We start from the raw sequence: 13502 nt of genomic DNA on the forward strand, positions 1-13502 counted from the left end.
TTGGCAGTCGTCTGAAGCAGGGACTATTAAAAAGTGTTACCGTAGTAAGGTCTTCCACCCAAGTGAGTAACCTGTTTGTCGGCAGCCTCACAAAATATATCTCGCTACTTAATCATTACTGACATTTGGAAGCAACAAGGCTTTAATTAATAGTTATATTGATGATGCATAAATCTCAAAAATTAGTTTTGCTTTCCACTTAATTAGCTACATAAAACTAATAATTAGGGACAACAGAGATACATGCCCCTAAATTACAGAAGAGGAAGAAAGCACCACAGTCCTCTTTCAGAAAATAAACTACTGTGTTAAAACAAGTTAGTAAGCTCTGTAGGCAATGTAAATACTAACTTGGTCTGCGGTGGTATCCATCCCTCTTAAACGTTCTTCAGTGTTCCTTGGACTATGAAACTGACAAGCTGACCGTTCAAAGCAAAGGTCCCGACTTTCAAGGAGTCTAGAAAGCTGCCCAGTGAGTTTGCCTCGTAATCTCCTAGAACAAGTGCTGGAAGTCCTAATCGTCGGGAATTTTGCTTGAATAAGGAATATAGCTTCCAAGGAGAGTCCACAGCCAATTGCAAGGCTGGAGGGAAGATTCAGAGCTTGGTGAGGCTGGTTAAAGGAATTTCTTAAAGACTGAAGTGACAATATGCAACCTGCAAACCTAAAGCTTTGCAGGTGTTTTCGTTATTTCTTTATGTTGAGTAGAGTTAGCCCACAAAGATGTCATGTGCTGCCAGTGAATGTAGAACCTATTGGTTTGAGAGGAAGCAGTACACTTGCCCTGAGAGTCATTTGACAGAGAGTGGTGTCAGTGCAGTAATTACAAGGGCTGTCCCTGGTACCTCTGCTGCTTATGCAGGCAGTACCTTTGAACTGCTTCACTGAAGGAGAAATAAACCACCCTCATTCCAAGCAATTGGTCACTGTTGTTCAAAATAAAACTTTTAAACTCTTTAATAGGAAAAAAGCTTTTTTTAAAAAAATATATAAAATGGTATAGTATTTTTTCCATTTACCGTTTGTAAGACAATGCTCTGAAGAAAAACCTGTTGCTGCCCTTTTTATATGTGACTATTCTCTGTGGAAGCAAACTAGTACATCTGGTGCATGTCTCCTTTGAAAGTTACACTGGTGAGTATTAAATTGAATTGGAGAAAACTATCTAGTTTCATTTTTTTTCTGTCTTCAGTAGGAAAGGCTGCAAATAGACTGAAAAGTATTTTTTTCTTTCAAAAAAATGTAGGCAGCTTTGACTATCCAATAGTCACTAACTTTCTGACATTCAATTTTTAAGTGATCTAATTTTAACTGTTAAAAAAGAAACTCTTTCCATGTAACTAAACTATACCTTATATTCACAATTTCTTAACTGGAACTTTGAATAATTACTTTTTTCTTCTTCTTTTAATTATGAATTCTAAAAGCAGACATAAAGCTATTAATATGAAAGTTTAAAAAGCAACAGGAAAATTAAGTACTTGTGCTGTTTGGATATTATTTTGTTTTGTTGGCTTTCTAGATGATAAACAGTTCTTAAATTCTAGATCCATTTGATGAGGTTTGTTCACATCTGTCAGTCTAGGATTTTTACTCCAAAATAACTTCAGGTGTAAGTTTACGTGAAGCTATCTATTCTGGACAAAGCCTCCACGCAAGCATTCCTAGAGTTTAATTACATTACGTTACAAATTCTCACATTAGAGAGCTTGTTTAAGAGATTCCTGCTAACCCCAAGACACTTGCACCCTGTACTTTTTGAACTTGTTTTCTTAAGTGAGGTCATTTTGCCTTGTTTGGATTTCCACAAACAGCTGCATCAGCACAACTGTGGGGTGAACTAGCAAAATGATAGGAGAAGGGGCGAGGAAGAGGGTAGGATCCTCTTAGCCAGTCTCTGCAACTGGAAACAATGTACTGTGGAACTGTTTACAATGTTAAAATGCCAGTTACGCATTAAATGCATCTATTTTTCTTAGTTTCCGAAAAGATATTTTTTATAAGAGAAGTGATTTGAAAAACAAAATGTTACATCAGTAAATGTGATTTCTGCAGAACACACTTTTTATGTGCTTCCAGTTGTTCTTCGAAACATAAAGGGAAGTGATATCATGTCCTCTGATTAGAGGAAACCTCTAATTAGAAGGCTTCTGACTGGGCTTCTAATGATTATTCTTTAATAATAGAAATTCAAGTTGCATCTGGAAGACTTTAGAACAGTAACATCATCACAGATGTTGTAAAAAGCTCGGCTGTTGGGAGGAAAAGGGCTTTTAAATTAAAGCAAGGGACTCGACCATTGTGGACCAGCTGGGGACAAGATGGAGCAGGCAGCTGATGAGCGTACAAGCTGCCGGCTGATCTCACTTGATGGCAGAATTGGGATATGTCAGAGCCAGACTGTGGCAAAATTTGTCCTTTCTAGCAGCAGTTACTTTCGATTGCTTTGTTTGGGCTAAGTGCAGTTTTACTTCTTCATGAGTCAGGAACTTACAAAAGATGCTGTCATTGCTATTACAGAAATGCAGTCTTAGAAGCCCTGATTTGTATCTGTAATCAATAACATCTGTAATATTTATGTTAACATTACAGTTAGTGCCGTGTTTCAATGGCACTTCTCATATATATTTAAGATGGCTCTTGTTTGTTTAAACACAAAGATACAACATTTGCAAACACTTGAACAGTGTTTGTCCTAAATAACTGAAAAGCTGGAACCAATTCCCCCAATAATGGGCTTTGTTCTCTATTAAGATTGTATGAATTCTCCCAATTACACTTGCTATTCTTTCCACTTTAATTTTCACTGGTGTGCTTTGGTGTCTAACTGCCCTAAATAACAGAGAGCAAAGTGGTCGTTAGTTCACACCAACCGAAGGAATAAGGTAGCCTTCCCTCCAACTGCCTAAAGATTTCTGTCTTTCTGGCCACGATAAATTCTCTGTATATAGTCTGAGGAAGTGGGGGAGGAGGGAAGAGGTTGTTTTTAGAAATCCATCTTGGTCTAAGTGCAGTATATGAATTTTACAATCAGTAGCAATTTGTAGGGAAGGCGTTTTTCTCATAGGCATGAGCTACACTGAGCAGATGTTGCTTCAGCCTGCTACATCAGAGCCAGCCCGCCTTGCTTTGATGACACAATGCTTGGTAACAGTTTGGACGCATTCTGACTGCAATTTTATGAAGCAAGAACATTTATAGTAGGCAACACCAAATTACATATTGTGATTTGCTGTAATTACCAGGTAACATGCTTAGGGAGCAGTCCGTGTAACATAATGTAAACTCATGTTCTTTTATCTGTTCCAAAAGCCAGGAGAAGGAGACTTGTTTCATAACTTAAAAGTAGTGAGCAACCTGGAGGTCACCGGGTGCCTCTGGCTGCTCAGCCAGTAAAAATAAGGCCCTTCTTTTAGCTTTGGAGTCTGATATTATCTTCCTGAAAATAGATCTTCAAATCTGCTTATATTGCAAGATGAAATTTTGCAGTGTACTCGGGTTGACTTGTAGTGTTCTGTACATATTCATTGCCCCACTAAGGTGGGGGTTTCTGGCCAGTGCAAATGCTCCTTGTGAAGGGAGATAGCCTTGTCGCATCTATCAGCACACTCCTCTTCCCTCAGACTGGAAATCAGGCACTTGGGGTGATGCTGCTGGCATCACGGGTCTTTTTCTAGGTTCCTGTTCTCCACCCTTAGCGTTTTTAGGCTTAAGAAAAATGCCTCACCCTTTTTTGCTCTCTCCATCCCCTCTTTATGAGGACAGAACATGTGATATCTTCTCCAGTAAAGACGGGCTCCTGAGTTGGAAGTGAGGATGGTTTTCTGAGCTGTTTAGGTTTCTGAAGGTCTAGCATTGAGTTAGTGAAATGCTGGAGTTGATGATATACTCTGGTTTGGCTCTGCGCTGTCTTTCATTTACTCTTCCCTTCCTCCCTTTTTCCTCGTGTCTTTTGCAATAATATTTTAAAATGTCATTTATTGACTATTGTTTTGGGGATGCCGCCAGGTCTGGGGATTTGTCCAGATCCTGTTAAAGGCAGCTGAACGTGACAGCTCCACTAACTCTCAATGGAGGTAAATTGAATTGTTTGTAGAATTTGCAAGGAGTGGTTAAGTTATGTCAGTATTTTAATTTGTGTAAATTTGTGCATAACCTTTCAAAGACAATATATTAAAAAATTGAAATCTGACATTCCTTCTATTGCTTTTATCTGGTTTGTTACAAGTTTGTTTAATGTGAAATGCAGCAAACCGGTAATAAAAAGGTTGCACAGCTAAGAGTGCAGATAGAACACAATGGCTCACCTTCTGCACTACATTTTAGAAGTCCTCAAGTGCGTGATCACGTACAATTTAAAGGCAGATACCCCCTCACCTTTTTTTCATCAACTTCAGGTAATGTGCAACACTGTTCTCTCTCTGATAAAATGAACATTAGGAAGAAATACATCATTTGTATCAGCTGGTGTGAGTTTGATGTGTTGTTAAGGTGTCACGAGGAGTTGGTCAGCTCCTGTTGTGAATTAAACGCTGATGAGACCATTGCTTAGAGGTATGTTATGGTATTAAGTATTTTGCTGACTGATGATGAATGTATTACTGAAAAGAATAAACATTTCTGCATGCGAAAACACAAGATTTCATGGTAGCTTCTGATTTACTAATGCTGGACCAAAGACAAAAAATAGAATTTCCAAATAGAGATCTTAAAAGTGATTTATTTTTTTTAGAATACAAACTATGTTGTCTTTTTGATTGGACCTTTGTATCGGGAGGGCTGGTATGATTGTAGGTACAAGCAGTTCTTAAGCAGGAAATAGTCACACCAAGAGTGCATATACGTGTTGATTTATTTATTTGCATCAATTGAGAAACTGCAAGGAAAGCTGCCATCTCAGGTAGAAGGTTCTGTCCATAGGAAAAAAATAGTTTGTTCAAAATGACACAAAGTTATGAGCCCGGTACTTGTTACCTTCTCCCTACGTTGTTTATTTTGGTGGTTAAGAATCAGATCATGAGAAGCTTGTGTTCCTGCAGCTTCCACAACGGTTACAAGGGGATGAAGTACTGTGTTCTTTTCTGGATTGTTTTTCATTGTTATGGGATGCAGGAATTCTTTGGGACAGGCACAATATAAAAGAAAGGTGAAAAGGCTGTCCTGTTTTAAGGAGATGTATTTTTATTTTTTTTAAGATAGATTAATTGTGCAAGGTGCAGAGCATTGCCTGCCCTGGAACCTGGTTTCATGTTTTTTCCCTAGGATAACCTGACAAATAAGTTTGTTTAGTGCCCAGATGGCCTGTCTACGTGAGCATCGAATTTGCTGAATTGTGAAACTTGTGGACCTGCTGCCTGGTAAGTCTGGCACATCCAGTGAGTCAGCCCAACGCTCCGTGCATGCACGTGGAGTACAGCATGGCTAGAACGTACCTAACTTGTGCATAGCAGAGCACAGCACACGGACCACAGGACTGGGTCTGCGTACGCACAGCACTGCTGACCCAAATACCTTGAATCTGAAGGTTCCTGCTTTCAGTGGGGAAGCTCTTGTTTCTGCTGAAGCATAATTTCCACTTAGAAAAAGAGGACATCTCCAGAGGAACTCCAGATGTGTAATACTCGTAATGCAGCAAATCAAATGAACAAATGCTGAATTTCTTTAAGAAGTTCTATAAGAAGTTCCAATAGGATTATTATAGCAAAATATGCATGATCAACAAAATAAAAGTGCAACGCTGGGAAGAAATCACGCTGTTGTAATTAGTGAATATCCAATTCCAGAAAAATTGCATTTATTTGTTGCAATTCACAAAGAGACTTTTCAAACTCATTTATAATGTTTGCATGATATATTTTTATGGTGAAACTTCCACCGTAGCATTTTTTCATATATATTAGACGATTAGGTTTATTTTTGCATTTTTCTGAACTTATTTTTAATTATCTGTGGGTTTTTTATTTTTTTTTCTAATATTTGTAGACATTTGAGTAAGTCGATCAGAGTGGGTGTTGCATATCTGTAAAAATATATCTGGTGTTGACTAGTGTTGGTGTGAAAAAGATACCTAAAAGAATTCTCCACTTGATCTGAGAGGCATACTTTAGTTCTGTGCTTTAGCCCCAATGGATGTAAAAATAGTTTTTCTTCTCTTTTAAATCTTTCTTACCAGGACTGCTGTTTCGATAATAGGTTTGCAAGGTACAGGACAGAATGCGATCTCCTTCGAACGACTAGAATTGTGTGGAGGCTTGTACGAAATAACGTGCAGATCAAGGCTTTAGAGAGGGGCAAAATCACAAGACCTGCTGATATCAACAGAAACTAAGAATTAAACTCTAGGTAAGGAGTTAGTAATTGGCAAGAGTGCCAATACAAAAAATTTAAATAAAATACAGTATTAACAATTAGCATTTCTAAAAGCAGGGTCTTTATTTTGCTTATAATATCTTTTAGCAAGGAAGAATAGTTCATTCTGAGGCTCCTAAGCAGATAAATTATACCACTTTAATATCTACCCCAAAATATGAGATTTAAAAGTTTTAGTACTGAAGAGAGAACAGTGTAAAAATCATGTTGTTCTCTGGAAAATATATAGTTGTTGCAAATTTTAATGAGCACTGTATTTGGGAACTGTGTGGAAAATGATTTTATTTTCTTACTCAAGATTTTTCAAATGGATTTCAACAGTATTTAGACGTACATGATGTGAGTGTGCAGGAGGCTTCATTGTTTCTTTGTGCCACTAAGTAATTTTCCTTCCTTGTTTCCTCAAGAATTTCACAGAGCAGCAAAGGAGGGAAAAATCACTAGAAGTGATAGATAAATTTTTGTAAAATCTTGAAAATTGACAGAGACATTCATAGGAAACTACGTAACCTTTTCAAATTAATACATCTGACATTAAAATATCTTAATAAACCATTCTTTCTGCACCATGGTGCGTTCTGAAAGAAGCACAGTTGAATGCCGTGCAGCTGCTATGGCGAGTGCCAAAGTTTAAACTGATGTAAGCAAGGCTTGGAAGCTGTCTTTAGCATACAGATGAGTGATACACTCCCAAGTGTGCATTCGGTCTTGTTACCTGATGTGCTGCTTCTGAAAATCCGATGCTGATGCGTAAAACAAAAAAAAACTAGAGTCAACGTACGCTATTTTGTTCACTATTTAAATTATGCTAATTTTTAATTGACAGTCTGAATAAAAAGACATTGCTTTCTGGCCCTTCACACTTTGAATATTTGGGAAATAATTTGTTTGGTTTTAGTACAGTTTGGCACCAATTTAATGCTTTTTAATTGTATGCCTTTACAAAGTACATCTTCTTTCATTTTCTGCTGCTCTGACGTTACCAATTCTAGTCACTACCCAATTCTACTGGGCTCTTGGTGCTAAGAGTCTCAACTGCCACAATGCAAAAGGAAATATGTGCATGTGAATAAAACAAGTCTTGTATTATTTCAAGCTTCCTCCTACTGCTTTTGGTGTGTTCCATCTCACCCATTAGGGAACTGAGGAGTCATGCTACTCTTGGAGCTGTCTGGTTTAAGCCTTTGGGAATGGAATGCTTTCTAGACCCTCAGTTAGCAGATCCCAAGGATGCACCCAGGTGCAGCATTGTTTCTGAAAGAGCAAAGGACACATTTAACAAAGCTGCAGTACTGCCTTTATTATAGCCCTTTGTATGGGTGCATCAGAGGAAAGAAAATGCAGGCAGGAGTGTGAGGTGGCCAGTGAAGGAAGGCAGGAAGGATGACTGTGAGGAGGAAGAAAATGTGACATAAAAGGGAAGGATGCTAAGAAAATAGAGAATAAAGTAGGAAAGGCAAAAAGAGGCCAAAAAGAGTGACCTGGAAAAGGGGAGGGAAAAAAAAAAAAAAAAGGAAAAGAAAAAGAGAGAGAGAGAGATGGTGTTCTTGAAAGTTCTGTGGATCACATTCAGCACATTTGTCTTAATGCAGTTTGATGTTTTGTCATAATGCTGACAAGGTACATCAGTGTAACGGTTTGTAATGCAGAATAATAAACTCACAATGTGCTGTTTTACAGGTCCTCACTAGCTTCTGGATGGTTATAATCAGGACAGTAACACCAATAGAGAGGGTAATGCTGCAGGTGAGGTGTAACTAGATGAAAGAGCATGTGATGAGAGATAAATGGAGAAGAGAAGACAGAAAAGCTGGAAGAAAACTGAAGAAGGGAGGCTGAGATACGGGAAGAGGTTAGTGACCAGACAGCTTTCCAGAACAAGCCTTTGTTTGATCACTGAGAGTAAGTACTGCTGTCAGAAATGCTGTTTCAAATGGGGAGGTGACAGGAGCTGAGAAAGCTCAACTAACTGATCTGACATGAAAAAAAGGAGGGTGTGTTTGGAAGAAGTAAACTAACACGGGGAAATTAAGATATTTAGTGCACTGTTACCTGAAAATGTGACAAGGTATGATACAGTGACATGTGCTGAAAAGGTAAGATTCACATTCTGTAGCGCTCAGTCTGAGTAGGTATAACAAAGTATGTATCAACATACAAAAAGTGGGAAAGTGAGGATTACACTTTTCCTTCAGGCAAGCAAACAACTCAACAGCTATTAACTGGGAGCATGCAGAGTGTTAAAAAAAACAAAACAAACAAACAAACAAAAAAACATACAAACAAAAAGCATGCAGAAACAGTCGTTTTTTCCATGCAATTTTTTTTTGGGGGGGGGAAGGGATTTTTTTTCTTAAATGCAGTGGTTTTTTTTGTTTGTTTTGTTTTTCTTATTTTTCTTTTTCCATTCACTACTTCCCTGCTATTTTTCAGCTATTTTGGCTAACACCAAATTCAGATCCTTTCTTTTCAGTGTCTTTTCAGTTATGGGTTGTCTGAATTAAATGCTGTAATATTAGCTGCCTACAGTTCCTGTGATTGGACTCCAGGGGTGGCATGAGCAATTTTCAGACAATGGAGCTGGCTCTTTTCTCACTCACACCAGTGTAACTGTTGGCTTCAGTGGAGTTGCTCTTGATTCACAACGTTGTGAAAGGAGAATTGTGCTTTCTCTTTCATACATTCCTTCTTCTCCATGATATTTTTGCCTACATGTATAATTGATTTTCTGGGAATACTTCCTCCTGCTGACAGGTAGACATAGGAACTTTGTAAGATGGAAATAAATTTGAGCACTTTTTAGGTCACTGAGTTCAATCCACTGCTGCTACAGCACAATGTTATATAATTTGTTTCATAAACTGATCAGGTTGTTCTTTAAATGTTAAGATTCTATTCTTTCTACGGTTGGTAAATTCAGACAGGAAGGTTAGTTATGTTTTAAGTTCAAAGCTGCAACCAAAATATTTTTGACTGCTCTAGAAGTATTTTGCTTTCTCACATATGCCTCACTTTTCAGTACAGCAACCATGATAAAAGCTTGATTCTTGGCAGAGGTAAGTTCAGTTCTGAGAAAGCACAGTTCTGAAATAACAGGCATACTTGGAAAAGGGTGCCATGTAGTTTTCTATTCGTGGTCACCTCTCTCACAGATTTTAGTAGGAGTTTCAAGCAGTCAGCTGACAAGAAATTTTTACCATGTCTGAAATGCTACCCTGAAAGTCAGTTACAGAAGGAGAAGGATATGGAACAGGTGTGTACAACTTGGCTGAGGATGGGTTACTACAGACTTCAACTTATGTTGGACTGCCTTCTCTTTACTACCCCATCTTAGCAGACCCACTTCATTTCAGCCAGCTTTGCTCCTCATTTATGGAATATTTAGGCCTACTTGGCATGAAGCTTAAAATTATCAATATAGCCAAGAAGTTTCATTGTAATTAAAGTGAAGATGAAAGGCAAAGCCCAGTTTTCTCTTATATAGTGTAAATAAAATGATCCAATTGAAGCCACCAGAATTAGGCTGTTACCTGCAAATGTACTGTAGTACCTCCATGTCGTTGTCCCCCACCCCCGTGCTCTCTTAGCATATCTGCCCTTTTATCAACATGGAAATATATTTTCCCTGTGTTCCTGTGTCTTTGTTTTACACCACACCATAGCAACCCTATTGCCCTTACTTCCCTTCTGAAGCTTGTCTCCAGAAGCTGTATTTGTTACTGGGGAACTTCTTGACAGTTACCATTTATTGGTGGCAACACTTCTTTACAACGGCTTGAGAATGGTGGCTGCACATCACAAGGGAGTGAGGAAACAGTGCATAAGCTGTGAAAGCTGAGCCATGGTTGCTGTATAGCAACCCACTGGCTGTGTTACTACTCTGGTTATTGCTTACCCCACCCTTGGGCCTTGCATTGTATTTTCAATGCAAAAATTAGATGCACAAGATACATCAATAAGCCTCATACTTTTAGGACTTACTGTAAATGCTGAAAGTAATTGTGTGGTAAGTTCATAAATGACTTGGATGCAGGGTCAATGCAAACTTACTAAGAAGTAAGATTGTGGATGATGCTGAATTCTGAGGAGCTGTTGACTCCCTTAATGGTAGAGAGGCCTTGCGGAGAAATCTTGCCAAGTCAGAGGGCTGGATAATCACCAGCTGCATGAATTTCAACAAGAAAAAGTGCCAGATTCTGCACCTAGGACAGGGCAACCCTGGCTATCTGTACAGAGGCTGAAGAGCAGCCCTGTGGAAAGGGACCCAGGGACTCTGATGGCAAGTTAAATATGAATAACAGTGTGCCCCGGCAGCCAAAAGGGCCAGCCGTACCCTGGGGTGCATCAGGCACGGCATTGCTAGCTGGTTGAGGAAGGGATTGTCCTACTCTGCGCAGTGCTAGTGTGGCCTCACCTCGAGTACTGTGTGCAGCCTTGGGTACCACCAGCATAAAAACGACATAAAACTATTAGGAAGCCTTGAAAGGAGGGCCACAAAGGTGGTGAAGGGTATGGAGGAGATTTATGAGGAGCAGGTGAGGTTTCTTTGTTTGTTCAGCCCAGAGCAGAGCAGGCTGAGGGGAGGCCTCATGGCGGCCTGCAGCTCCCTCATGAGGGGAGTGGAGAGGCAGGTGCTGAGCTCTGCTCTCTGGGGACAGCGACAGGACCTGACGGAACAGCATGGAGCTGGGACAGGGGAGGGTCAGGCTGGGTGTGAGGGAAAGGTTCTGTACCCAGAGGATGGTCGGGCACTGAGACAGGCTCCCCAGGGAAGTGATCAGAGCACCGGGCCTGCCGGCATCCAAGAAGCATTGGGACAACGCTCTCAGAGATGTGGTTTGATTTTGGATGGTCCTGTGTGGAGCCAGGAATTGGACTTGATCATTGTGGGTCCCTTCCAACTCAGGATATTCTGTGATTCATGAAACACCATACAAGAGTATGAGAACACTCTTGATTTCATTGGAATTTCTTTGCCCATGCAACATGGGCATAGTGTGTTTGTGCTGAGACCTCTTTGGCTTTGCTGGACTTAAGACGTCCAAGTTGAAGCTGCCGCACTTACGCAGTAGCATCCAGCCTGGTAGGATTACTAGATATAAGCAATCCCAGATATATAGGCAGTGCTCAAAATCCTCCTGGAGAGCATTTCTGGCTGGAAAAGAGGACAGTCAAACAAACAAAGACAACCTGGGCCTAAGGTAGCTGTATTTAAACATGTCCACAGCCTTCTACTACAATGCCTTTGTACCTCCTTAGCCAGTTCTCTTTTATCTGCAAGTTCTCTCCTTATCAAAAAGCTGAGAGAGATCCCACTATATGCACATGGAGAGCAACTACCAGCCAGGAATTCTCAGCACATCACCATCTCTCAGCTTTCCCTAGCTTTGCTCAACCGAGCACGTGTTGTTGGGCTGTTGAGAGACAGTATTGCCTCTGGTCATCATCTGCTGCGTGTTCAACAACGTGCTTATCAAGGGCCACGGTGAGAGTAGTGAGGCAGGTCAAACTAGTTTCTTTCACCCACGCAGCACACAGGGCCAGAGGAATTATTTGGTAAGAAGCATGCTATGCTGGCCTGATGCAGAGGTTTGGGTAGAATCTGGTTTGTCTTCTGGATGCTTCCTAGCCTTGTAACTGCACAATGGTGATGAGTTATTCTGAGGCTTAGAGCTCTGACAGTTATCTGTTCAGTTTAAGATATTTCCACTCTTAACTGCCTGCCTTACCCTGCTGCTAGGTACAACCATGCTTTTAAGGTAGAGGCTCCAGGTCATAAACAGGCGTATTAAAAAATTGCCTACTTAATAGTTGTGCTCTGCTGGAACGATCATGACCTCAGGCAGTCAGGAGAAAGAACATCCTAAAACAAGGTTGCTGAATGTGCCAGAGCTTGTTGGTCAGAGCCTCTGGCTCTGAACTGCGAGCAGGAAGAGTCCTTGCCGGTGCCTGCCTGTCCCGGTGTACCTGCAGGCCTGAGAACAGCCATTGCAGCCTTCCCTGGCACCACGGGCCCCATGTCACCCCCAGGGGCTCCTGCTCCTTCACATGGAAGATGGTTGTTACGGCTTGAGAGAGCAAGAAGTACGTATAAAGACATTTTAAATTTGGTGGTATTGGACTAAACAAAAAGCGAGGTCTGCTCTTTGGAAGGTGAATTGTTGAAGAAAACACTCTCTTAAAACATTCTACTTCGTCATCCTGAAAGTGGTTTGTGGTTCCACCATGCTGTTCTTAGGTTGTAATGACCGTTCTGTTTTGCTAGAAACTGCAGACATAAAATAAAGTAGGTTGAAATCTTTTGTTATATGAAGAATGAAATGATAGGACATCAGAGTAAAAGATGAGGATTTTATCCCAATTTCATTAAGTTGTGTTTATATTCTATTGCTGTATTTATCCATTTCTGGAATGGAGGAATTTGGGAGCAGGGTCAGGATCTCCTGCTTTACTCAGCTGAGTGTGCCTTGTGATTCAGAAAAGTCAATCAGCCGTAAGACACAAGTCCATTGGAAGTCAAACTTCAGTAGTTCTCATCTTTACACAAATATTTATCCGGCAGATGATTTATATGTTTAGCAATGGATTAAGCTGAAGTAGCCTGAAACAATGAGAGATGCTGGTGGTGTGCCCTGCCCACCTCCTACAGGTTGCCGTTTCCACAGAGGAATGGCTCAATGGCTCAATATCCAGACCTGCATTCCGGCCGGCGGTGGTAAGGCAACATTGGTTTCTGCTCGGGATCTAGGCCTTTGCATTCCTGCCGTGGGGGACATCTTGCAAGAGAGATCAGTGTAGGCAGTTGCGGGAAATGGTTTCTTGGGCATGTGCAGCTTATTTCATTGCAAGGTGTATCTGAATGCCTTTAATGTTAATTGTTTTAGAGAAGAGAACTTAGATGTTCTTGATCTTGAAGATGAGGCATCCTTAATGGAAAATGGAAGCTGAAGCGGTTTGGGATGCATATGATAGTCAAATTATACAAAAAGAAATGGAATGATGACCGTTACGCTTTCTAGTTCGTAAAATTTGCCATTTCCTGGAAAAAGTTAAATAAGCCCATTGATCATCACAGTATTTCATTGTGTTGGCAGAATTTTGCTTGGTTTTCTAAATAGGTGACAATTCAAAAA

The 13502-nt window shown here is 40.3% G+C and overlaps 1 long non-coding RNA gene across 1 annotated transcript; it reads left to right on the plus strand.

Annotated features, from left to right (window-relative positions):
- Positions 1-8389, plus strand: LOC118170446. Its single transcript, XR_004752720.1, has 3 exons — positions 1-1134; positions 5263-6342; positions 8050-8389. It is a non-coding gene; the product is annotated as an uncharacterized LOC118170446 (long non-coding RNA).
- Positions 8390-13502: the final 5113 nt, after the last annotated feature.

The sequence above is a fragment of the Oxyura jamaicensis genome, chromosome 8 (assembly GCF_011077185.1).
Source record: "Oxyura jamaicensis isolate SHBP4307 breed ruddy duck chromosome 8, BPBGC_Ojam_1.0, whole genome shotgun sequence".
In the NCBI taxonomy this organism is placed as follows: Eukaryota; Metazoa; Chordata; class Aves; order Anseriformes; family Anatidae; genus Oxyura; species Oxyura jamaicensis.